The following is a 27,911-nucleotide window of genomic DNA, read 5'->3' as shown; positions in this document are numbered from 1 at the left end:
CTTCATCCTACAGGCTGAGGACTGTGAGCAGCCATTCCCATCCCTCTACCTGGCCGAGGACTGAGAGCGGCCAACTTTCCCTGTATATAGTTGCGCGTCCTAAAGCGCCCCCTACCGGTTTTATAGGAAAACCAGTTTTTCAAAGAGACTGTCGCACTTTTCCCGGACACACGTTGCACAGTGTCCGGAGGAGGAACCAGAGACAAGAGAAGTCTACGAGAATGTTTATATAAAAAAGTTTTATATATATAATGTTTTATATGTTTATATGAAAAAAAAAAAAAATTGTATGTTTTGGTGTTATTTATGTCTTACAGCCCGAGGACGTGCTGTGATTTACCAGGGGGGAATGTAGCACCCTGAGGATTCGGCTGCTACAGGGGTATTGCACCTCAACCCAGAGGTGTGATATTCCACTCCCGGGTAAGGAAGGAGTGTGGAACTGAGCTCAGATAGACTGCATGCACTACATACATCCCATTTCAGAGGAGCAGGCCGACGGTACTCCCACTTAGAAATGTGCAGGTACGACCGAGCCTGTTCCTGGCTGGAGTGGGAGGGGGGTGGTACATCCCATGTAGTGTAGGGGCAGATAGGGGGAGCAGCCTGGGTAAAGATAGGAGCTCATTGGGTGCTGGTCACCTGAGCTCACACATAGAGGGATATATAAGGTGGGCACCAACTAGAATCAGGGTCAGATGCAGAGGATCAGATGCAGGAAGTGAGTCAGCTGCAGGAAACAAGTCAGGAGCAGAGGAGAGAAGAAAGATCAAGACCCAGAGTGAGAGTGGAGCAGAGAAAGACCCAGAGGGGGAAGACTGAAGGGACCCAAGAACCCAAATTAGAGCACCGGGTGAGGAGTCAGCATCAGGGTACCGGAACCCAAGCTGGTGGGGGTAAAAACACTCCCCAGCCAGAGACTGGAGACCGTGGGCAGCGTCTGCCACGGTCACCCATCACATCCACCCCGAAGGCACACCACATGAAGGGTCAGGGAACCCAAGGCCAAGGGTGTCCCAACAGAAGGCCCGAGGGAGCTGGACCTAGGTGGATCACTGGTGGGGACGGCTGAAGAAAGGACAGAGGGAGAGCTCAGGGCCACGCTCCGGACTTGTTTGGGGGTTGGCTGGATCCAGGACCTGGTGGACGCAGCACGGCTCGGGTGGTCACTAGCAGCTGGAGTGACCAGTACAACATCTGCAGTAAGTAAACACCCTTAACTGCAATACCCGACTCTGTCTTCACTGCCGTCTGCACTACACCACCACAACCCCCATCCTCTGCGCCTGTCCCCTCTGAGGCTATACCCCTCCCGTTGGGGGTTATCCCACCAAGCTGCGCACCCACCATCAGCCTCAGCGGACCCTGCTGCAGCGGCGGCCACAGTGACCGCATCACAACGGGTGGCGTAGTCGACACAAAAGAACTTTAGTAACATCTGTAGAACTGCCACATCACACTGAGCTTGACGCCGTGGGCACGGGACCGGGTCACAGCCGCTCGGAGACTACAAACCCCCATCTGATCCGGTGCCGGGTATTCCCCTCAAAAAGGAATATGTCCCAGGGGGCGCGTCACCTCCCATAAAGGGAAGAATGTTCTAGTATTGCTTATGTTTTCCTATTGTTACTGCTTTTATAAAATGTACTTCAGCCCGGGAGTGCTGAGTTTTACTAGGGGGGAATGTGAAGCCCAGCTGTGCTTGGTATCACAGACCCAGAAGGGTGTATTCAAGGATTCCTCCACAAGAGGCCCCCATAACCATTCACACATCTCCACCTTCCACCTCAGACCACCAGAGGGAGCTCCTTAGGGAGATATATAAGGGAAGGCGGAGCCAGGCAGCCGTTAGTCTAGACTGGAACTGACAGAGAGTAAACTGCCTTACCACCGGCCTCAGTGGACTGCGCAGCGCTGGTGATCCTCACCAGAAGCCACAGGTGGCGTCACAAACTCTTTCTTTTATAAACTTTACAAATATCAACTCCCTTTTTAAAGAGTGGCCCAGGGTACGGGCCCGGGAGCCGACCACCGCGACATCCCTAAAGGCCAGGCTAAAGGCCCGGGTACCAAGTCATCCCCATCCCCCTGGGCTAGTCATATACAGTTCGTGACGCCACCTGTGGTATGTGGCTAAAGGGAGCCGCTGCTGCGGAGCAGGTCCTCTGGAGCTGATGTTAGTGCAGCAAAGCTGGTGTGGCTCTCCACAGGTAGAGCTTAGCTCCAGGGCAGTGTAGATGTTATAGGTGATGCTGGGCGTTGTAGTGGAGGGGTGATGGCGCAGATAATAATCATAGAGACAGTGGGGTGCAGTCTTCCGAGTTTACTCACAGTTGTTACGTTCCTCAGGTTCCAGGTTCCAGACTACAACCTCCCACCTCGTGCCGCGTTCACCAGGCAGGGGTTCAGCAATTCCTCAGGTAGTTCAAGAGTGCCTGACAGGACCCCTTTCTATGTGCCTTCCTCAGTCGTCTTCCTGCGCTGGCTCTCGCCCTCCTGCCCTGCGCCTCACAATCAGTGTCCCAATCCGGTAGCCTCGGGTCTTGTCGGGCGACCTGCAGTCCCCTGGACCCTCTGTGGCCACCTTTTCAGCGATATAATTGCGGATGTGGCAACTGCACCTTACAAGTACAGCAGCCTCCGGTTCCTAGCTGAGCCTTGTAGTTCTCCACTAGTTTAGTCCCCTCTGCGGCTTGATCCCTCCACCGCCTGGCAGATTCTGGCATACGGGTGGCCTCCAGCACTTCCCATACCCCTGGGATCCCTTCTGTTCCAGGAGCCTTTCTCCTGCTCCCTCTCCTCTCTCAGTCCTGGGCCTCTCGGGCTAGGCCCGCCTCCCGAGCAGAGCTCCTGCAGAGCCTCTGCTCCTTTCACTTCTCCTCCTCTGACTGATCTGACTGAACTCACTTCCCAAGATGGTTCCCCTTTTTATACAGCTTCCTTTCATGTGCTCCCCTGATCTACGTCCTCCACCCACACCCACTACATGGTTCCCCCTCACTTGGTTCCCCTCCGCTCCAGCCAGGGACCAGGGACTGAGCTCTCCCTTAGGAGCAATCTCGCCCTGCCCTACTGAAATGGACGTGTTGGATGCAGGTGTTAGGGTCCCGGGCAGCACTCTATCCTTACCTGAGGGTGAGATACCACACCTCTGGGTGAGATGCAGTACCTCTGTGGCGACTGAACCCTCAGGGGCGCCACACTAATATATCTGAAATTTGCAGCTCCATAAAATTACTCCATATTCAAGCAATAGTGATATAATAAAATTGCAGTAGAAATCAGATTACTCAAAACTTTCCCCCAACCCATTAGAAGAATGGAGCAGTTTTACGCCAGGCTTCAGGATGTGTTCACACTAGTCACGTCATCTGCAGAATTTCTCCAGTGGAAAATCTTTAGGGAAAAAAAAGTTGTAGATGTTACTGCAGATTAGCCACATATTTCTGTGAGATTTTGTGAAATCTCCATCATAATTCTGCTATTGTAATATACACCTCATAGGAAACATAACTTTATAGTCTGTGTCAGCTGTGCCAGATGGAAACAATGATGCAATGCTGGATCCATTGCAAGATGGATGTCAATAGCACCTGATGGATCCCATTGCCTTATAATGAGCTACTCTGAAAGTGTCTGGCTTAGGATAAGATAAAAAATATAGATGAATGCAGTGCCATTGTTATCTCTCAAACATGATGGATTGCGTGATGAAAGTTCATAAAAGAGCCTCCAACAGAGATGTAAACATTAGTCTAAGAGTTAATTGAATTCACAGTCAATTCAGAAGTAGAAATATTTAATGCTGAGAAGCAAGAAAATATGATTACGAACATTTGCTGATACATATATAGATGACATTTGGCACTCGTTACTCAGTTTATCTTCTAGCCTATTGAGTCCAGGAGTTAAATAATTTAATCTCTTCATTTACAAATTGGTTGACTGAAGTGGTACAGTTGTGGACACATTCAAACAAAATACATATTGTACTTTTCTGGATATTGACCTAGGTAGACATAGAAGCAGATACAGTTAGGTCCATATATATTTGGACAGAGACAACATTTTTCTAATTTTGGTTCTAGACATTACCACAATGAATTTTAAGCAAAACAATTCAGATGCAGTTGAAGTTCAGACTTTCAGCTTTCATTTGAGGGTATCCACATTAAAATTGGATGAAGGGTTTAGGAGTTTCAGCTCCTTAACATGTGCCACCCTGTTTTTAAAGGGACCAAAAGTAATTGGACAGATTAAATAATTGTAAATAAAATGTTCATTTCTAGTACTTGGTTGAAAACCCTTTGTTGGCAATGACTGCCTGAAGTCTTGAGCTCATGGACATCACCAGACGCTGTGTTTCCTCCTTTTTGATGCTCTGCCAGGCCTTCACTGCGGTGGTTTTCAGTTGCTGTTTGTTTGTGGGCCTTTCTGTCTGAATTTAGTCTTTAACAAGTGAAATGCATGCTCAATTGGGTTGAGATCAGGTGACTGACTTGGCCATTCAAGAATATTCCACTTCTTTGCTTTAATAAACTCCTGGGTTTCTTTGGCTTTATGTTTTGGGTCATTGTCCATCTGTAGTATGAAACGACGACCAATCAGTTTGGCTGCATTTGGCTGGATCTGAGCACACAGTATGGCTCTGAATACATCAGAATTCATTCGGATGCTTCTGTCCTGTGTCACATCATCAATAAACACTAGTGACCCAGTGCCACTGGCAGCCATGCATGCCCAAGCCATCACACAGCCTCTGCCGTGTTTTACAGATGATGTGGTATGCTTTGGATCATGCCTTCGCCATACTTTTCTCTTTCCATCATTCTGGTAGAGGTTGATCTTGGTTTCATCTGTCCAAAGATTGTTCTTCCAGAACTGTGCTGGCTTTTTTAGATGTTTTTAGCAAAGTCCAGTCTAGCCTTTTTATTCTTGATGCTTATGAGTGGCTTGCATCGTGCAGTGAACCCTCTGTATTTACTTTCATGCAGTCTTCTCTTTATGGTAGATTTGGATATTGATACGCCTACCTCCTGGAGAGTGTTGTTCACTTGGTTGGCTGTTGTGAAGGGGTTTCTCTTCACCATGTAGATTATTCTGCGATCAACCACCACTGTTGTCTTCCGTGGGCGCCCAGGTCTTTTTGCATTGGTGAGTTCACCAGTGCTTTCTTTCTTTCTCAGGATGTACCAAACTGTAGATTTTGCCACTCCTAATATTGTAGCAATTTCTCGGATGGGTTTTTTCTGTTTTTGCAGCTTAAGGATGGCTTGTTTCACCTGCATGGAAAGCTCTTTTGACCGCATGTTTACTTCACAGCAAAACCTTCCAAATGCAAGCACCACACCTCAAATCAACTCCAGGCCTTTTATCTGCTTGAGAATGATATAACGAAGGGATTGCCCACACCTGTCCATGAAATAGCCTTGGAGTCAATTGTCCAATTTCTTTTGGTCCCTTTAAAAACAGGGTGTCACATGTTAAGGAGCTGAAACTCCTAAACCCTTCATCCAATTTTAATGTGGATACCCTCAAATGAAAGCTGAAAGTCTGAACTTCAACTGAATCTGAATTGTTTTGTTTAAAATTCATTGTGGTAATGTCTAGAACCAAAATTAGAAAAATTTTGTCTCTGTCCAAATATATATGGACCTAACTGTATGTTTGGAAACTCATTATTCTCATCTAATATGTCTTTGCATAACAATATGAATATATGGGGATTCTCTTGTTTGTTTTCTAGATAGAAGTAAAGGAGCCAGAGTGAGGGCCCCTCGAATAAGAGTCTGTTGGTTAAAGGAGTTTGTATGTTCTCCCCATGTTTACGTGGGTTTCCTCTGGGTTCTTTGATTTTCTCCCACACTCCAAAGACATACTGATAGGGAATTCAGATTGTGAGCCCCAATGGGGACAGTGCACATAATGTCTGTAAAGCGCTGTGCAATTAATGGCGCTATATAAGTGAATAAAATAAAAATAAATAAAGCAAACCCTCATATTAAAGAGAATCTGTCAGCAGGTTTTTGCTATATAATTTGAGAGAAACATAATAAGTGGCAAAAAAGCTTGATTCCAGCAATGAGTCACTTACAGGAATGCTTAGTGCAGTTTGATAGAATACTTGTTTTTTCTGATGTAGATGTGGCAGAGCTGAGACTTTCTAGTCTGTGTATAACTAGTGTTGAGCCACCCCCGTAGTGTTCGAGTTCGGTTCGGTTCGTCGAACACCCGTATGTTCGCCGAACTGTTCGTCGAACTGTTCGTCGAACACCTTCGAACACCGTTAAAACCAATGGCAGGCAAACAAAAACACATAAAAACACATAGAAAACACTTCAAAGGTGTCCAAAAGCTGACAAACTGCTCAGAAGACACAACTAACACATGGAAAAGTGACAAGTACAAATAGTCATGCGAAAAGAAAAGAGGTGGAGGAGTAAAAGGAGGGGGAGACACAGTCCGTTCCTGCCCGTGCGACCTCCCTGTCGCCGGGTTTGTGCCAGAGCTGCGGTGGACCCTGACGGCCAGCCCCCCTCTCCCAATACTGGTGCCTGTCCGCTGGTGGGTCGAGCGAGCCCCCCTGCGGTGGAGGCAGGTCTAATCTTTTTAATTTAAATTGTCTCTCTAATTTGAATGAGTACACTTTAAATCCTTTTACAAGGATCTATTGGAGGGCAAGTCTCATGCCAGCAGCCGCGGTAATTCCAGCTCCAGTAGCGTCCACTAAAGCTGCTGCAGTTAAAAAGCTTTTATAAGGATCGAGCTTGGCGGTCCACCGCAAGGCGTCCTACCGCCAGTCCCAGCCCCTGTGCCTTGGGGTGCCTCCCCGATGCTCTTCACTGTGTGTCCCGGGGGCCCGAAGCATTTCCTTTGAATAAATTAAGTGTCCAAACTATAGGTGGTGTAGCTTGCTTAACAGCTGGGTTAATCCGCTGACTAGCAGACACTGCTACTAGGCCCAAAGTATTGCTTGGGCTAGATGCAGTTAAAAATTTGTAATTAGATACTCTCGTTGGATGTTGAGAAAGCATTCCATAGAGTCTCCTAGCACGCCATATATTATTCTCTTAAAAAGCTTGGGGTAGGGGACCCTTTTCTAGCCAAAATCATGGCCCTGTATCTCAATCCATCAGCTAGGCTGAAATAAATGGAACATTATCATCAACTTTCATAATCTCCAATGGGACAAGGCAGGGATGTCCTCTGTCTCCTCTCTTATACATCCCAGTGATGGAGCACCTGCTCTCATCAATTCACGATAACCCCAATATTAGGGGGATTGAGGTGGGAGGCACAGAGTACAAGTGCTCTGCATTTGCTGATGATGTCCTAGTATATATCACTCAACCACATATATCCATCACTGCTGTTATGGCTGAAATAGATCACTTTGGTACATGGTCAAATTTTAAAATCAATGCAGCGAAGTCTGAGGCCCTCGATGTCTCCCTCCCCAAATCCATACAGGATTCCATCCAGTCCAACTGTCCCTTTGCCTGGCCCTCACAGGGTATCAAATACTTAGGAATTTGTATTTATAGAGACCTCTCTGGTCTATTTTATCATAATTTTGGGCCCTTTATTGAACAACTCCATAGAGCTCTTACTTCTTGGACGGTGAAGGATTTTTCCTGGTTCGGCAGAATAAATATACTAAAAATGAACGTCCTACCTAAACTCTCATACCTCTTCCAAACCATTCCCGTGGTAATTCCATCAAATTTCTGGAAAAGACTACGCAGTAGCTTTTGCAGATTTATCTGGGAAGTGGGCGTCCACGCATTCGGAGGGGACGTTCTGATCAGACACAAACAAAAGGGGGGCCTTAGCCTTCCGGATTGTAGAAGGTATTACATGGCAGCAGTACACGCTAGAATCCTGGACTTCTTCCATCATTCGGAGGGGAAATTGTGGGTCAAAATAGCTCAATCCATTTGTCCTAAAGCTCTTACCACTCTCCCATGGTGCGCCCATTTAATTGTCCCCTCTCTTGGCCTCATGTCATATAGTACTTATGCCACTGCTTTGGCTTTGAGATCCCAAAAAAAAAGCTTATCCTCAATCGACCCCCAGGGCCCCTTGCTCCCGATTTCAGATAATCCAGATTTCCAACCAGGACTATCTGCAAATAGATTTCTCGGTTCAAATAAATCCCATCCGATATTATTTTCTCATGTCATCTCCAATACTTCGCTGCTCCCCCTCAATGACTTGTTACAGGGAAGAGCCACTTCCCCAAAGGCTAATTTTGAATATAGCCAGTTACAACACTTCTATTCAACTGTGAAGAAGCGCACACATCTTCATAGAGATCTCACAAACTTTGAAAAATTGAGCCTATCATTGTCACCCCCTACACACTCCATCTCCCTACTGTATAATCTCCTCATTGCCCAGGTAACTGACAATAGGCCAGGATTCAGCGGTGCATGGGAAAGGGAACTGGGGAAGTCCTTCTCTGACTCACAATGGGATAAATGTTTCTTCCTAACACATAAAACCTCAATAGGGTCCAAAGCTCAGGAAACCTCCTTCAAAATTATCTGTAGATGGTACCGGGTACCAGCAGTCCTTCATAGATGGTATCCAGTGGTCTCAGATAGATGTTGGATATGTGGGGAGGGGGAAGGGACAATGTCACACATATGGTGGGCATGCCCTATAATAAATGCATTTTGGGCAAAGGTGGTTCCCATGATTGAGAAAATAACTGGTTTGACTATCCCTAATACGCCAGACGCCCTCCTTTTATCAGTGTTACCAATAAGTAAACGTAGTTATAAATGGTCATCAATAGGCTACCTAATACAGGCGGCTAAGAATGTCATTCCACGACACTGGAAAAGCAGAGACCCACCCACTGTGGAGGAATGGTTTGCGGAGATCTCCCTCCTTAATAGGATGGAGCACTGATTGCCATCTCACCGGCTGATGTTGATAGATACTGTGTGATTTGGAGGGATTGGATTGATTTGCAAAACTCTGATGCCTACCATATAGCCCCCAACTAAAGTTATCCGTGATGTCGGCACAACAATGATCATAATCGCACTCTATTGATTGGTGGTCTGCCGTGGTCCGCTCCCTCTCTCTCTATCTTTCATATGGAAAAATACATGCTTGATCTGGATATTGATGGAAAACCCTCCCTGTACCCCCCTATGTACTGTCGTTATGCATAGATTTATAGTTATACTACCCCTTTTACTATGTATATTGTATTTTCTTGTACTTTTTCTACACAAAAATAAAAAAAGAATTGAATTTGAAAAAAAAAATTGTAATTAGATCTACAGGCAGTGGCTACTCCGCTGACTAGCAGACACTGAAGCTTTGGAGCAGACCTCTGATTCCCAGGCTATAGTATGAGTAAACAGCTCTTCAGACTCAACCATCTGTGTTACCCCAAGCCATATTGTATGTAGTTTCTTACGGTTAAAAGGGGTGGGAGAGACCTGACCCACCTGGAATTGATGATGGCAACGTCATGTAAAACACAGCAAGGGGACTCCAAAAAGAGTCTCCATTTTTTCCCAAAATTGTGGCACAGACACCACTTAAGTGGCATCAATTGTCCCAGAGTTGCTTAAAATGGTTGGTGAGGTGATTTTCCAAAATCCTCAAGCTTTTAGTCTCCCCAGAATGACACAGGTGGGGCAGATGGTGGTTGTCCCGGCCCGCTAGGCCGCATTGTAGCACAGTGAGCTTCGCACTGCAACTTATGCTTCATATCCATGTGACGGTTTATGCATGAAGTACTCAAACTATGAATTTTTTGGCCTCTACTTAGCTTTTGGTGACAAATGTTACAGATAACACGAGTTGGGTCATCCTTATCGATCTGAAAAAATGCACAGGCTATGCAAGGTTTAGAGCCCATGCGACTCTGCTACTAGCAATACTATCAAATGATTGGCTGGGTTAGATGCAGAGCGTCTGGGTTTAGTTGGGGGTCCCCACAGTCCGCCTAGGCTAGATGCAGTTAAAAATCATTATTAGATACACAGGTGGTGCAGCTTGCATCGCAGCTGGGTTACTACGCTGACTAGCAGACACTGAAGCTTTGGAGCAGACCTCTGAGTAAACGGCTCTTCAGACTCAACCATCTGTGTTACCCCAAGCCATAGTATATGTAGTTTCTTACGGTTAAAAGGGGGGGGGGACCCAACCCACCTGTAATTGACGATGCCAACGTCACGTAAAACACAGCAAGGGGACTCCAAAAAGAGTCTCCATTTTTTCCAAAAATTTGGGGCACAGACACCACTTAAGTGGCATCAATTGCCCCAGAGTTGCTTAAAACGGTTGGTGAGGTGATTTTAACAAATCCTCAAGCTTTTACTCTCCCCAGGATGACACAGGGGTAGAAAAGTCCTTGCGGATCCATGATTTGTTCATCTTTATGAACGTGAGTCTGTCTACATTGTCAGTGGACAGCCGCGTGCGCTTATCTGTCAGCACACCACCAGCAGCGCTAAACACACGTTCAGAGAGAACAAAAATTATTATTAATTTGAAAGCTGGTGGAGCTTAGTATAGATGGCCTAATAGAATGAGTACCACACACTGCTACTATGCCCAAAATTATTTTCCAGACAAGATGCAGCTAAAAATTATTAGTAATTTGAAAGCTGGTGCAGCTTAGTATAGATGGCCTAATAGAATGAGTACCACACACTGCTACTATGCCCAAAATTATTTTCCAGGCAAGATGCAGCTAAAAATTATTAGTAATTTGAAAGCTGGTGGAGCTTAGTATAGATGGCCTAATAGAATGAGTACCACACACTGCTACAAGGCCAAAATTATTTTCCAGGCAAGATGCAGCTAAAAATTATTAGTAATTTGAAAGCTGGTGGAGCTTAGTATAGATGGCCTAATAGAATGAGTACCACACACTGCTACAGGCCCAAAATTATTTTCCAGGCAAGATGCTGCTAAAAATTATTAGTAATTTGAAAGCTGGTGGAGCTTAGTATTGATAGCCTAATAGAATGAGTACCACACACTGCTAATATGCCCAAAATTATTTTACAGGCAAGATGCAGCTAAAAGTTATTAGTAATTTGAAAGCTGGTGGAGCTTAGTATAGATGGCCTAATAGAATGAGTACCACACACTGCTACTATGCCCAAAATTATTTTCCAGACAAGATGCAGCTAAAAATTATTAGTAATTTGAAAGCTGGTGGAGCTTAGTATAGATGGCCTAATAGAATGAATACTACACACTGCTACTATGCCCAAAATTATTTTCCAGGCAAGATGCAGCTAAAAATTATTAGTAATTTGAAAGCTGGTGGAGCTTAGTATAGATGGCCTAATAGAATGAGTACTACACACTGCTTATATGCCCAAAAGGTTTTACTTGGCTAGGTGCAGTAAAAATTTGTATTACATACACAGGTGGTGTAGCTTGCAACACAGATAGGCTACTCCACTGACTAACACACACTGCTAATATGCCCAAAAGGTTTTACTTCACTAGGTGCAGTAAAAAAATTGTATTACATACACAGGTGGTGTAGCTTGCAACACAGATAGGCTACTCCACTGACTAACACACACTGCAAGAGGCCCAAAAGGATTTGCTTAGCTAGATTTAGCCAAATGCTGTGAAAAACACTTGCACAGCTCTAAAACAGATCTGCCTGGCAAAAAGTGATAGGAACTGATGTAACCTAGCCCTCAAAAGGGCTGCAATTACAACTAGTCACTACTCCCAACCTATCTGTCTATTTAAGAGCACAGACCTGCCTGCTAAAAGTCGTAGGAAATGCTGTAACCTAGCCCTCAAAAGGGCTGCAATTAGAACTAGTCCCTACTCCCAAGCTATCTGTCTATTTCAGATAAAATTCGCTTGCAATTCACACAGTTATACTGTATAGCGCGCAGACTGCACCTCCCCACTGTAAATGTGGGAAAGAGAAAAAAAATGGAGATCTTCATTGTTCCTGCAGAGATCCATCCCCTGCCCCCCCCCCCCACCCCGCTGTACACTCAAACTGTGTATTAACATTGATTATCAGCATTACTGTGAAAAAATCCAGTTACGATTTTGGTGCACGAACAGTTATCGAACATAACCTCGAACAGCCGGACTTTTTTCAAATCGTTCGGGTTCATCGAACGGTTCGAACACCGCCCAAAACAGCTCGAATTTGAGATTGGTGAACAGTTCGATTCGAACACCGCTCATCTCTATGTATAACCCCATCCACATCCCTGACTGGGAACTTCCTGTGTACAGTATGGATTGCCAGCACGCCGCCAATAAGTGGTGGGGGTGGAATTCCACAGATTAGCCTTATTTGTCTACATGAGATGTAAAAGGGTGTATAGAGATATGTGTGTTGGTGATGACTGTGAGTGGAGGCTACACCTGTAACGATGACATCTGACCACTAGATGTCAGTGACACTCACTGTTGATCTAAATTTTCTTAAGTGTTAACAAAACAATACTTGAATAATTTTATGAATGCTGCGATGCAAATAATAGACGAACTGTGCAGTGAAAATGTAATTTTGCTGCTTGAGTTCTAAAATACTTTCATTTCATCATTGCTCTGTCACTCAAGCTGAGGATGGATAAAGTTTGTTTGGTGGAGAGGGGTTGGGTTGCCAGGGAGACGTAGCTGGGACGTGACACGTGTGGTCTGGGAGCTCCTAGTGGATGAGAAAAAAAAAGAAGGTCCGGAGTAGGCGAACCTGGTTCCCCCTTGGAGTGTAGCGGTTTCGTGCTCCTGTGATTGATGACGTCTGGGACAATAATCCTCTATTTCTGTACGGTGAAGAGCGCGGGGAAGTGCAACAGTGGGATAACATTGATAAGAGCCGGCCATCTTGTGAAGTGTGACACGGCGCCCGCGGAGGGTAAGGCACCCTATGTTTTAAACAAGGATGAGGTACCTCATGTTCTTCTTCTTCTTTTAAATTCACCCTGACCGGTCCGAGTTAGTTAGGATCAGCTAGGTTTTGATACCAATCTAAATGACTAGTCTCTATGGGACGGTGTCAGTGAGGCACGAACTGTGTTCATCTTGTCAACGACTGTTGATAGCGCAGTGCGAAGTTCGGAAAGGCCACAGTCCGTGGTGAAGCTCCCAAGGCACCCACCTGTCTGGATTGAATTTCCCGCAGAGCATGCTAATCAAATGAATTTGTTATCATCTGTGTTCTTGTAAACGGGAATTGAATATGGTTGTTTATTGTATATGTTATTCTTGTTAGGTGAACTTGGGCTGTAATACGCCTAGCTGTACAGCTGAGTTTGGTCATATTGGGATCCCAGAAAGTTTATTGATTGGTAATAGTATTAAGATTGTGAACCAGGAGAAAAGACACATATTACGGCTTCCCCTTAGGAACTAACCCTGTTTAAGTCCGGACACGTTTAGGGGAGAGGGGTGGCATTACTGGCCCAAGGGAAGACATCTCCTTAGTGGGACCAGGGATATGTGGCTGTTAATAAAACACAATTCTTTTGTACGAGTTGTTGGATTAAAAACTTTACTGTTTATTTTATTTACTTTTCTTCCCCATACAAACAGGGGCGAGTTTTGTTACAATAAATCTTGTTATTGTTTTACCACCGTTTTTCTTTTGAAGCTCATCTGTCCTGTCAGTGGCAACACTGTATCAAAACGGAATCTTACCTCCACCGTTAATAGTTGGGGCCTTTTACATTTTTGGCGTAGTCGACAGGATACAGTGTTCGCCATGGACGGGTACGATGGTGTGTTGGCCCTTAGGTCTCGCCCTGGCGCTTTGTTGAACCATCTTATGAAGTTCGATGGTTACAATATGCTGCTGCCAGAATGGATAGGGAGGTTGAAAAGCGCTATTGCCCTGTACAGAATCGCTGCTGATGTACAGGTAGAGGTGGCACTTAATGCTCTGGAGGGGGATGCCAGGAAGGCGGTATTATTGAAGCCAGAGCAGAAACGTAAGACGGTGGATGACATTATAGAGGTCCTGGAAGGCTCTTTTGACCATTTAGCCACCGCTGGACACTTAAGGGTTAAGCTGTTCGCTCGCGTTCAGAGGGCTGGGGAAAGTTTGGTGCAACATGCTATTGCACTAGAGGAGTTATATCGAGACGTCCGAAAGAAATCTTCATTGGTAGCAGAGACTATTGTAGATGGAGATCATGCTTTGCGAGATCATTTTATGGAGGGATTGCAGAATAACATCCTGCGGGGTGAACTGTCCGCACTAGTGCGGAAGAAACCTAATATAACTTATGAGGAAATACAGAAAGAGGCAATGGCTCGCAATATGGAAATGAGAGGGGATACTTCTCATAACTGTGTTCAAGTGGTAGGAAGAGGACAGGATCCCCAGAACATGATGCAGGAGCAGATATTCAGCATGCAGAAGTCAATTGAGCGGTTGGAGAAAAAGCTGACTCAAATGACAGCTTCGGAAAACCCCATTGACTGCCCAAGGTTCGGTCTGAGCATGTCGGCACCTTCACCTCCTTCGGAATATTTGCCTTGGGAGAGATGGGGGCAGGAGAGACCCCCTCGGGTGGGGAATGAAGGGGCCCGTGTCAGAGGCCCAGAGTATCGGAGCCAGGGCGTGAGGCGTTGCTGGAACTGCCAGGAGCCTGGACATTTGAGATGGGATTGTCCAAGGAGGGGCCAAAGAAACCCGGCGGATTTGTTAAAAGGGAAGCCCTCGCTGTAGTTGGGCATACAGTGAGGCAAGGGCTAAATCCCCCGTCCACTAAGTGCCCAACCGACTTGATTGCGGATAGCCCGGTGTTAAAAATAAGTCTAGAGGGAAAGGCAGTAATATTCCTGGTAGACATGGGATCAGAAGTGACCACTATGCCAGTGGGGTACTTCGAAGAACACTTTGGGCAACTGGTTGAAACAGAGTCTGGGCATCGGATTAACCTTTTGGCAGCTAATAATGAGGAGATCCCGGTGACAGGGGTTGCCTGGATGAGTGTGAAAGTGTGTAGGTAGGAACTGGCCATCAAGGGGATGGTGCTGGTGAAAGTCCAGGCCAGACTGTACCTTCCGGTGGTCTTAGGAATGAATGTTCTGAGAGAACTTGATTCCCGGTTGTTTGAAAGGGAAGGGCCTGATTATTGGAGGAGGGCTACGCCTCACAGAAAAACCCAACGGGTGTTACGGCAGATGGTGCGTACCTGTGCCATAAAATAAAGTGCTGCCAAGGGGAGAGCTGTTGGGGTAGTGTATGACCCTCCTGATGCGAACACTAAGATAGCGGCGGGCCAGGAAAAGGTACTGATGATGCCTGTGGGAACAGACAGGAACTTAACGGGCATAGAGGTTGTCCTAGAGCCTGTATGTAGGACAGAGAACCTGAGTGGGTCGCTTGTTGCTCGCACAGTGGCCATAGTGAAAGATGTGAATGTGCCTGTGAGATGTCTGAATCTTCGGGAACATGAGATAACCATGTTGGCTGGGACAAAGTTTCTTCATTATATTTGTTCCCCGAAATTTGTTCACTCTGGACACGAGCGGGCATACAACCTGGATGTTGGCACGCCAGTGTGCGGCAAAGGAGAAACCTACTCCCGAATGGAGCGGTAGGAAAATCCTGGAGCTGGTGGAGATGGTGGAGATGGAGTATTCCTCAATCACCCCCATGCAGATAAAACAGCTGGGGGCGACCTTGTGGGAATTCCAATCAGCGTTCTTTTGGGGAGATGAGGATTTTGGGTGTACTAACTGGATTGAGCATGAGATAAATACTGGAGACACCCCGCCGGTTCGGGAAAGGTACCGTCAAATTCCTCCAACAATGTACCAAGAGGTGAAAAACATGTTATCTCAATTGTTGGATAATGGGGTTGTTCGTCCAAGTCAGAGCCCTTGGGCAGCTCTGGTGGTACTGGTCCGAAAAAAAGACGGCACTCTCCGATTATGTGTAGATTATAGAAAGTTGAATGCACACACAGTAAGAGATTCCCATCCTCTGCCTCGCATTGAGGAGTCTTTGTCAGCGTTAGGAAAGGCTACATACTTCTCTACCCTGGATCTTGCCAGTGGATAATCCACTTGCCCACCTAGGTAATGCCAATCTAGGAGCGTTAGAACAGAGATGGATGGCCAGAATGTTGAAATTCAATTACCAAATCTGGTTTTGCTCTGGGAGGGAGAACGCAAATACTGATGCATTGTCAAGGGTACCGCATAAAACCCCGGAGATGGCAACGGATGAGGATTTGGAAGATACAGAAATACCAGATCTTAGAAGGTTGCGGGTATTCATAGATGTAGCCCGCTCAAATGGGGTGGATGATCTGATGGGCACTTTACTAGGTAGGACCCGACAAGATTGGGTCCAGGTGCAAGATGCAGATTTAGAATTGGCCTTGATCAAGCAGTGGCTGAATGATCACTCTTGGCCTAAGGGTGATGAGTGAAACAAATTAAAGCCCAATGGGCATAAATTACTGCGACAATGGGGTCTGCTTGCTGTAGCCGACGGAGTTCTGTATCGCTGGATGTATGCTAATGCTGAATTAGGGCATCGCTGGCAAGTGGTGATTCCAGGGTCCCTGGCCCCTGAGGTGGCTCGGGAGGCCCACGCACAGGGTGCTTACTTTGGGCTGGACAAAACCTACAAGTGGCTACATAGGTTTGTTTAAACTCCTAGTTTAGAGGAGGTGGTTCGCCGTGTGTGCAACCAGTGACGTACCTGTGAAGTTAACAAATCCTGTGAGGAGAGGGCTCCAGTACAAACCATTGTAACGTCCGCCCCGTTAGAAGTTTTGATGATTGACTATTTGTCTGTGGGTCACTCAAAGAGTGGACATACGTCTTGTCTAGTAATGACAGACCATTTCACAAAATATGCTGTGCTGGTACCCACTAAGGATCAAACTGCGGAGACCACGGTTTAAGTCAACCGCAAACACTTCATTCAAGTGTATGGTTGCCCGAAGAGAGTACACTCTGATCAGGGAGCCTGTTTCCAAGGTAAACTTATAACGGAGTTACTCCAGTTGTATGGTGTGCAGCAGTCCCGGACTACCCCTTATCATCCACAAGGCAATGGAGCTTGCAAAAGGTTCAATAGAACTCTGTTGCAGAAGTTGAGAACCCTAGAACAAGACCAAAAAAGTTGTTGGCGTGAATTGATACCAGAATTAATGTGGGTATACAATAATCATGTGCACGGTGCAACTGGGTTCTCTCCATACATGATGATGTTTGGTAGACCTGGAAGGGAAGTCGCGGAACTGAACCTTTCAGCGCCGGAAGAGTTTGAGTATCGACCTTTATACACGTGGATGCGGGACTATAAGTGTAAACTGGAGGCGGTACATAAGCTGGCAAAGGAGCTATTACAAAGTCATCCCCATCACGACCGGGGGATGGTGTCCGAGGAGACATTTCAGCAAGGGGACCAAGTTCTGGTACGAGTAACTCGAGCAGAAGGAAAATTGGCTGACCGGTGGGAAAATATTCCATATATTGTGAATAAAGTCTCCTTGGAAGGCAGTGTGTATATGATTATCCCTGAGGGAAGTGATGGTCCTTGTCGCACGGTGCATAGGAATTGGTTGAAACGATGTGTGTCAGTTGCTCCCGAACCGCAGGGTGAGAAGCCAAGGCTGCCCAGCCCAGGAGTATTGCTGAAACAACAGGGCAACATCTGGTGTGATTGTTTTGATGAGCCTGAAATAGAAATGAGAACCCGATTAAGAATCCACGAAAGTCTGGAAATCCCTCCGGAGGTAGTGGTGTCACCTGACATACCCGCTTGTTCCTCAGAGGTCTATCTGCGGAGATCAAAGAGGGACACTGCTGGTATTCCCCCCAAGAGGTATAATCCTGATCAGTATGTGTTGACTGTAATTTGTGCAAATAATGATGGTCGGGATGACTAATGATAAGTGGGGTGAAGTGTAAAAGGGTGTATAGAGATATGTGTGTTGGTGATGACTGTGAGTGGAGGCCACATCTGTAACGATGACATCTGACCACTAGATGTCAGTGACACTCACTGTTGATCTAAGTTTTATTAAGTGTAAACAAAACAATACTTGAATAATTTTATGAATGCTGCGATGCAAATAATAGACGAACTGTGCACCGAAAATGTAATTTTGCTGCTTGAGTTCTAAAATACTTTCATTTCATCATTGCTCTGCCACTCAAGCTGAGTATGGATAAAGTTTGTTTGGTGGAGAGGGGTTAGGCTGCCAGGGAGACGTAGCTGGGACCTGACGCGTGTGGTCTGGGAGCTCCTAGTGGATGAGAAAAAAAGAAGGTCCGGAGTAGGCGAACCTGGTTCCCCCTTGGAGTGCAGCAGTTTCGTGCTCCTGTGATTGGTGACGCAGGGAAGTGCAACAGTGGGATAACATTGAAAAGAGCCGGTCACCTTGTGAAGTGTGACACGGCGCCCGCGGAGGGTAAAGCACCCTATGTTTTGAACAAGGATGAGGTACCTCATGTTCTTCTTCTTATTTTAAATTCTCCCTGACCGGTCCAACGAGTTAGTTATGGTCAGCTAGGTGTTGAGACCAATCGAAATGACTAGTCTCTATGGGACGGTGTCAGTGAGGCACGAACTGTGTTCATCTTGTCAACGACTGTTGATAGCGCAGTGCGAAGTTCAGAAAGGCCACAGTCCGTGGTGAAGTTTTACCACCGTTTTTCTTTTGAAGCTCATCTGTCCTGTCAGTGGCATCACTGTATCAAAACGGAATCTTACCCCCGCCGTTAGTAGTCGGGGCCTTTTACAGAGACATGTAGTGAGGCAGATATAATCTCCTACTGATAAAACACTGATTGTATTGAAACTATAACACTCAGCCTACTATGTGACACATAACTGTAAGTATGCTCTCTTACCTCTTACCCTATAGTATGCTGCTTTCAGAGTAACCCCTTTTCCACCTTGGGTTTTTCTGTTTTTGCGGCTTCGTTTTTTGCTCCGTCTTCCCAGAGCCATAATTTTTTCATTTTTTGGTCAAAATGGCTGTGTGAGGGCTTGTTTTTTTGTGGGACGAGTTGTACTTTTGAATGACACTTTTGGTTTTACCATATCGTGTACTAGAAAACGGGAAAAAATTCAAAGTTACAAAAAGTGCAATTCCTCAATGTTTTGTTTTTTTTTGTTTACCATGTTCACTAAATGATAAAACTGACCTGCCATTATGATTCCTCAGGTCATTACGAGTTCATAGAAACCAAACATGTATAGGTTCTTTTTTATTTAAGTGGTGAAAAAAAATACAAAGGATTCTGGGGCAGGGTGAGGGCTTATTTTTTGCATACTGAGCTGATGTTTTTATTGATACAATTTGGGGTGGATGTTATCTTTTATTGCAATGTTGCGGCGACCTAAAAAACGTAATTCTGGCTTTTTGATTTTATTCTCCTTATGCCGTTTATGATCGGATTAATTCATTTTATATATTGATCGGGCGATTCTGAAAGTGGCGATACCAAATATGTGTATATTTGATTTGTTTATTGTTTTATTTTGAATGGGGCGAAAGGGGGGTGATTTGAACTTTTATATTTTTTTACATTATTTAAATACTTTTAAAAACATTTTGTTTACTTTTCACAAGCTTCAATAGTTTCCATGGGAGACTGAAAGATGCGATCAGCCCTGTTGTGTGTAGCAAAAGTGTTCACTTGCAATGAGTGCCCACCGCTGGGTGGTGCTCATAGAATCCCGGCAATGACAACCGCAGGGGTCTCCTGCAGACCCCGGGTTGTCATGCCAACCCATCGGTGACTTGCGGTCATGTGACACGAGTGCCGAGGACCAGAATTAGTGACACGCTTCCGGAGCATGCATGTTAAATGCCTATGCCGAAGATTGACAGCGGTGTTTAACATGTCCAAGGTCGTAAAGGGGTTCAATAGCAAAAACCTGCTGAAAGATTTCCTTTAAGGCTGACAATCACAGCTGTTAGCCGCTTGCCATCTGCTAACTGGAAGACAGTAAATGGTAGGACATAAGCAGTTGAGCTTAATTTGAAAGACTGCATGTACATAGTGTATAAAGGATCTAAAACATGGGCAGATATACCATATGTACAATCTTCACAGTTGCTCAGGGAATCAATAAATTAACTAGCCCATCTTTTCCTACTCTTTATTAGATTGCCTGCGTAGAGAGATGGACAAGAGAGACTAAGTAACTATAAGCAAACACCACCCTCTGCTGGAACAAACTGAAAATTAAAGTAAACAAAGAATTGTGCTAGCCAAATGTTGCTAGCAGATTTGCAGGGGGAGAGACTTTTGTGTGCTGGACCTGATCATGTGACCCAGAGAGTTTCCTGGGTATAAAGGCCCTGTGTGCCAGATTGCATGGGCTTTTTGGCGCCAAGAGAGCACAGGGTGCAGAGGTGCACCGGAGAAGACGCTGCAGCCAGAGATTTTTGGCACCAAGCTGCAGAGTGGAGCAGACGTGCTCCAGAGGGACAGCAGAGCCCAGTGTGACAGGCCTCAGCCGGAGGGCTGCACTGCACCAGAGTCAAACACTGCCTGACAAACTCTGGATTCATCACAGAAGCGCCCTGAGCCCTGCACATGTGGCTCAGAGTCAGGACCTGTGCCCCACATCCCGGGACCCGACACTGCCTGTCAAGAGCCAAGGTCTGGATCCCCTTACCTAAAGCGTGAGAGACTATCGTCGATGATCAAGCCGAGAAGAGCTGAGAGAGGAATGCGACAGGAGAGATGCGCCAGCAACAGCGGAGGAATCGCGCAAGTGAACAAAGCCATCACTTCCAATTTACACTCACGGTACTGGGGACAGTTGGGATTAGGATTTCGTGTTGGCAGGGGGCCGTTTGGTGCGTGGGAGGCTAAATGGGATCTAATAGACTTTATCCAGAAGAGACTTGCGGCCTAGCAGGAATAACCAGTCACACCCGCTAGGGCAATACAAAGAGAACTCACGTGGTGGCTCCCACGACTGGGTGCACCATGCATTTGAAAAGAACTTTACCGTTATTCATTGAAACTGTTTCTCATTGTTATTCCAATTTGCTGTTCATCATCCCTGTTACTAATACCCTTGCATAATACCTGTTATACATATAAAGTGGTTATATACAGTACAGACCAAAAGTTTGGACACAACTTCTCATTTAAAGATTTTTCTGTCTTTTCATAACTATGAAAATTGTACATTCACACTGAAGGCATCAAAACTATGAATTAACACATGTGGAATTATATACTTAACAAAAAAGTGTGAAACAACTGAAAATATGTCATATTCTAGGTTCTTCAAAGTAGCCACCTTTTGCTTTGATGACTGCTTTGCACACTCTTGGCATTCTCTTGATGAGCTTCAAGAGGTAGTCACCAGAAATAGTCTTCCAACAATCTTGAAGGAGTTCCCAGAGATGCTTAGCACTTTTTGGCCCTTTTGCCTTCACTCTGCTGTCCAGCTCACCATAAACCATCTCAATTGTGCTCAGGTCTGGTGACTGTGGAGGCCAGGTCATCTGGCGTAGCACCCCATCACTCTTCCTCTTGGTCAAATAGCCCTTACACAGCCTGGAGGTGTGCTTGGGGTCATTGTCCTGTTGAAAAATAAATGATGGTCCAACTAAGCGCAAACCGGATGGAATAACATGCCTCTGCAAGATGCTGTGGTAGCCATGCTGGTTCAGTATGCCTTCAATTTTGAATAAATCCCCAACAGTGTCACCAGCAAAGCACCCCCACACCATCACACCTCCTCCTCCATGCTTCACGGTGGGAACCAGGCATGTAGAGTCCATCCGTTCACCTTTTTCTGCGTCGCACAAAGACACGGTGGTTGGAACCAAAGATCTCAAATTTGGACTCATCAGACCAAAGCACAGATTTCCACTGGTCTAATGTCCATTCCTTGTGTTCATTAGCCCAAACAAGTCTCTTCTGCTTGTTGCCTGTCCTTAGCAGTGGTTTCCTAGCAGCTATTTTACCATGAAGGCCTGCTGCACAAAGTCTCCTCTTAACAGTTGTTGTAGAGATGTGTCTGCTGCTAGAACTCTGTGTGGCATTGACCTGGTCTCTAATCTGAGCTGCTGTTAACTTGTGATTTCTGAGGCTGGTGACTCAGATAAACTTATCCTCAGAAGCAGAGGTGACTCTTGGTCTTCCTTTCCTGGGGTGGTCCTCATGTGAGCCAGTTCCTTTGTAGCGCTTGATGGTTTTTGCAACTGCACTTGGGGACACTTTCAAAGTTTGCCCAATTTTTCTGACTGACTGACCTTCATTTCTTAAAGTAATGATGGTCACTCGTTTTTCTTTACTTAGCTGCTTTTTTCTTGCCATAATACAAATTCTAACAGTCTATTCAGTAGGACTATTAGCTGTGTATCCACCTGACTTCTGCGCCACACAACTGATGGTCCCAACCCCATTTATAAGGCAAGAAATCCCACTTATTAAACCTGACAGGGCACACCTGTGAAGTGAAAACCATTTCCGGTGACTACCACTTGAAGCTCATCAAGAGAATGCCAAGAGTGTGCAAGCAGTCATCAAAGCAAAAGGTGGCTACTTTGAAGAACCTAGAATATAAGACATATTTTCTGTTGTCTCACACTTTTTTGTTAAGTATATAATTCCACATGTGTTAATTCATAGTTTTGATGCCTTCAGTGTGAATGTACAATTTTCATAGTCATGAAAATACAGAAAAATCTTTAAATGAGAAGGTGTGTCCAAACTTTTGGTCTGTACTGTATATTTATCTCCAACTGTTTCCGTCTTTTGTCTCTGTGCGTTGCATTCCGGCACCTGCATTACATTTGGCATAGTCGGCAAGATGCAACGTTCAGACACAGAGATGGCGGATCAGTCTAAAACCCAACCCACCATGGGAAGCATTTCCCTTGGATCTATGCTTAGCAATATACCAAAATTTATGGGTGACAATGTATTGATGTGGGACTGGGTTGAACATCTGAAAAGTATGTTAAGCATGTACCCCAAGACACCCGCTTTACAGACAGAGTTAGCCTTGTTGACTTTGGACGGAGAGCCCCAACGGACGATCATGTTCAGGCAATCACAGGACCGTGATACGGTAGATAAGGTGATCAAGATTTTAGACGACATGCATGGTGACACGACCGATTTAGGTGATTTACGCACTCGCCTCTTTCGTCGGGTCCAGAAAGAGAGGGAGACAGTTACTCAATATGTGAATGCTCTGCAGGAAGTGACGGCAAAGATCACCAAGAAAAATGGCGGTAAATATGTAGGCGCAGGCGCCCTGGATGAGGTATTGAGAGATCAGTTGTTTGCAGGTCTGAGAGACCTGAGGAAGGACCTGAATGAATGCCTGCATTATAATCTTAACATGAGCTTCCTCAAGGTCGGAGCAAGAGGCCCCGACTGTGACAAGTATGGTCCAAATCTGAGAAGTTACTGCCTTGGGGGAGCTCGATACTGAACCAGACTGGCCCGTGAATTACGGAAGGAAATGCGAGAAATCAGAGGAGAACTAGAGAGCATAAAAGAGGCAATTTCTGATACCTTAGAATCTAATCCCATACCCCGGGGTGATTTATTTCAGGAAATGTGAGAAATTAAAGGAGAGATGCTGAACATAAGAAAACCCCATACAGCTGCCGTGGAATCTCATCCCCTATCCGGGGATGAAGAATGATTAAAGAGGGGTTATCCATCTCCTGGAGGACAGCGATACAGACCAAAGCGCCCACCAGGCAGGCGCGGAATTGAGTGTTGGACCTGTGGAAAAATGGGACACATGTCGAGGAGTTGCCCTATGCGAGACAGCCAACGACAAAGAGGTGCCCACTCTTGCAACTATCATGCCTGCTGGAGAGGGGGCCACACCTGGAGGAGTCGGTCCTTGGAGAGGAATGCCTGCCTTCATAGGATGGAGTGGAGAGAGCAGGTCCACTCATTGCAGAGTGACCACAGAGGACGGACGGAGACCTGGGGGAAACGGAATGGTGAGCAGAGGAGAAACTCACCCAGAGCAAGGCAGAGCTGTGGCACAGGATGCCGAGAAGTGAGGGAGATTTCTGCAGTTCCCTGGAGCATTGAAGCAGCTCGAGTGGAGCCGGTGTGCGCCACAGAAGTTGAAGATGATGGCAGCCCCAGAGAAGAGGCGGAGGTAGGACTCATGCCTGGTGCACAGTCAGGTGTTGGGGACACCATGCTAACGAAGCTGAAGGAGGTATCGTATACAAAGGTGTCATGCCGTGTTCTGGATGGCTGTGGGGTTGGAGAGACCCGAGGCCTGCGGCCTGATGGTGACGTGCCGTCCAATGACTTAGTGGAGAAGGTCACTGAGTCCCATGGAGAAGAGCCAGACGTCGAACTTTCGCACGAGGTACCTGAAGTACTCCTGACAAGAAAATCCAAGAGGGGTCTCGAAGAACTCAGCGCGTCCACGCTGGCGTCCTACCCATGATGCACTTGTGCCAGTGCAGAGCTGACAGCCTGCATAGCACAGGAATGCCCCTGCATCCCTATGCTATATAAGCGATCAACCTGAAAAAATGAAAGTCCCATATTGGGACAAAGTGTAAAAGTGAATGAAAGTGTCAGAAAGTTAAAAAAAAAGTAAAAATATTTAAAAAAAAAGAAAAAATAATCCAACAAAAATAAAAATATACTGTACCCATAAATAAATATTATTTATGAAAAAGACAATAAAAGTACACATATTTGATATTGCTGCATCCAGAACGACCTGACCTATAAAACTGTCCCACTAGTTAACCCCTTTAGTGAAGACAGTAAAAAAATAAATAAAAAACTAAACAAGAAACGATCCTTTATCATCACACCGCCGAACAAAAAGTGAAATAAAACTTGATCAAAAATAAAAATTGTACCGCTGAAAAAGTCATCTTCTTCCACAAAAAACAATCCACCATACAGTTCCATCAGCCGAAAAATAAAAAAGTTATAACTCTCAGAATAAAGCGATGCAAAAAAATATTTTTTTCTATAAAATAGTTTTTGTTGTGAAAAAGCGCCAAAACAAAAAATTATATAAATGTGGTACCACTGTAAACATACTGACCTGAAGAATAACGTTTCTTATCAATTTTACCACACATGGAACAGCATAAAAACAAAAAACAATTCCTGAATTGTTGGTTTTTGTTTATTCTGCCACCCAAAAATCAGAATAGAAAGTGATCAAAAAATGTAATTTGCCCGAAAATGGTACCAATAAAAACGTCATCTTGTCCCGCAAAAAACAAGCCCTTACATGACTCTGTTGGCTGAAACCTGGAAAAATTATTGCAAAAACTAGTTTTTGCAAAAAAAAGTGTGTTACAGCTGCCAAACAGAAAAACCTGATATGAATCTGGTATCGATGTAATCACACCGACCCGAAGAATAAAGTCATCTAATCACTTATACCGCATGAGGAACGGCGTAAGAAAATAAACTCTACAGTTAGGGTTGTGCTTGAGTTAGGGTTGTGCTAGGGTTAAGGTTGTTCTAGGGTTAGGGTTGTGTTAGGGTTAGGGTTGTTCTAGAGTTAGGGCTGTGCTAGGGTTAGGGTTATGCTAGGGTTAGGGTTGTGCTAGGGTTAGGGTTGTATTAGGGTTAGGGTTGTGTTAAGGTAAAGGTTGTGTTAGGGTTTTGCTAGGGTTAGGGTTGTGTTAGGGTTGTGCTAGGGTTAGGATTGTGTTAGGTTTAGGGTTATGGTTAGTGTTACGTTTAGGGTTGTGTTATGGTTAGGGTTGTATCAGGGTTGGGGTTGGGATTTTTTTAAAAGTAAAGAAAAAAAATTGACGATATGTCAACTAGTGTTGAGCACAAGTGTTCGCTACTTGAGTTTGCATTGGGTGCTTGGTATGCACTGAGTATTCAGGGTGCTCAAGTGACATGCTTGAGTCTCCGCCCCATATGTTTCGCGGCTGTTATACAGCCAAAAAAACACGCGGGGATTGCCCGCCATGCACGGGCATTCCCGCATGTTTTTTTTGGGGCGTCTAAATACTGTAAAACATGCGGAGTGGGGACTTGAGCATGTCAATCGAGCACCCATGATACTTGGTGCATACCCGAGTACCGGATGCAAACTCATTTAGCGAGCACTTGCGCCTAAGAGTAATGACAACCTATTCAATATGATGACCTAATGTTATCAAATTCTAACTCTGGGTTCAAAATGTTCACTATACCCCTTGATAAAATCCTTGAGGGGTCTAGTTTCCAAAATGGGGTCAGTTGTGGGCTGTTTCCACTCTTTAGGCACATCAGGGGCTCCCCAAATGCGACATGGAGTCCGCTAATTATTCAAGCAAATTTTACATTCAAAAAGTCAAATGGCGCTCCTTTTCTTCTGATGTGCCCAAACAGTGGTTTTCCATCATATATGGTGTGAAGAAACGGCACCAGAGGGACGCCACAGAATCCCACTGTCGCCGCTTCTTTCAGTGGATCCACACCCTGCCACCCGCCTGACGTCACACTATGCCAGACGGAGCATGTGATACGGATCTATCCCTTGCACCAACGTGACATTCCGCACCCCCTCAAGGATGCGTAAGGTCAGATCGGCACAGTTCTACACCGTCACCTCCTGTCCACACGGGTACTGAGAGGCACCAGGGGGTGGGACAAGGTGGTCCACTCAGATGCTGATTTGGCGCCACACTCTCCCACACAGGTTGAGACAGACAGGCTCCCAGACAGGCTGAGAGGCTCTTATAATGCCAGCTGACATCAAGCCCAGGTTAGTAATGGAGAGGCGTCTATAAGACACCCCCATTACTAACCCCATAGTCAAAGTTAAAAAAAAAAAACACAAACACCCAGAATAAAGTCCTTTAATTGAAATAAACCCACAATTCTTTATTGTTCTAAATTAAACCATACTTACCATCACGCCCATTCCAGCTGAAGCCAACGATCTCCTGCAATAAAAGTAAAATAATAAAGCAACATCATCCTTACCTTTCCATGGTTCCCATGACAGCTTCAGCTCTGCTACATTCACATGACAGACTGGACCACAGCAGAAAGCTGCCATCCAGCTTGCCATGCGGCAGACACTGAGAAGCGCAGGCAAGCTTGCGCTCCTCAGTGTCTGGCTGTGACGGCATCCAGATGAGCCGAGTTCATGTCCAATGCATGTCACTGACAGCGTGGGAAAATTCTCCTGCGCATGCGGTGAGTGCAGGAGAATTTTCCCACGCTGTCAGTGACGTGCATGAGGTGAGCTCATGTCCAATGAACTCAGCTCACTTCATGCACGTCACTGACAGCGTGGGAAAATTCTCAGCGCTCAGCGCTTGAGCAGGAGAATTCTCCCACGCTGGAATGGCATTGAGATGACAGGCTGGATCACAGCTGAGCACTGACATCCAGCTTGTCATCCTTCAGAGACACTGCAGAGCGCAAGCATGCCTGTACTCTGCAGTGTCTCTGAAGGATGACAAGCTGGATGGCAGCGCTCAGCTGTGATCCAGCCTGTCATCTCAATGCCATTCCAGCGTGGGAGAATTAGAAGGGCGGTTTTCAGTGCCCAGAAGGTTGTCTCAAAGTCGTTTGTCCAATCAACTGCGGAGGGCTGCTTCTTCTTGGTGAGGTCCGTCAAGGGCTTCGCCATGCTACTGTAGTGAGGGATGAACCTCCTATAGTACCCAGGGGTTCCCAGGAAGGACATCACCTGTTTCTTGGTCCTGGGGGGTGGGTCAGGATGTAATGGCATCCACGACACTCCAGGGGTAGCTAAGTCCCCTTCCCAGACCTCCTTCACCAGAGCCAGAGGGTCCCACACATGCCGGCCGTACAGAAGTTCAAAGGGGGAGAACCCTGTTGAGGCCTGTGGAACCTCCCAGTAGGCAAATAGCAGCTGTGGCAGGTACCACTCCCAGTCGCGCCCGTGGGAGTCGACCAACATCTTAAGCATCTGCTTCAGGGTGTCATTGCACCGTTCGCACAGGCGATTGGTT

At 45.8% G+C, this 27,911-nt stretch overlaps 1 protein-coding gene across 1 annotated transcript in view; it reads right to left on the bottom strand.

Moving 5' to 3' along the window:
* Positions 1–1,334: 1,334 nt before the first annotated feature.
* Positions 1,335–27,911, bottom strand: part of SLC8A1 (solute carrier family 8 member A1) — a 798,808-nt gene continuing 772,231 nt past the window's right edge. The window contains exon 9 of the transcript XR_012318097.1: positions 1,335–1,578. The gene's annotated coding sequence lies outside the window, so the exon portion shown is untranslated. The remainder of the gene's footprint in view (positions 1,579–27,911) is intronic.

The sequence above is a fragment of the Phyllobates terribilis genome, unplaced genomic scaffold, assembly GCF_046119375.1.
Source record: "Phyllobates terribilis strain yellow unplaced genomic scaffold, ASM4611937v1 Scaffold_3__8_contigs__length_932513732, whole genome shotgun sequence".
NCBI classification, from domain to species: Eukaryota; Metazoa; Chordata; class Amphibia; order Anura; family Dendrobatidae; genus Phyllobates; species Phyllobates terribilis.
This window is presented reverse-complemented; position numbering and strand designations above follow the sequence as displayed.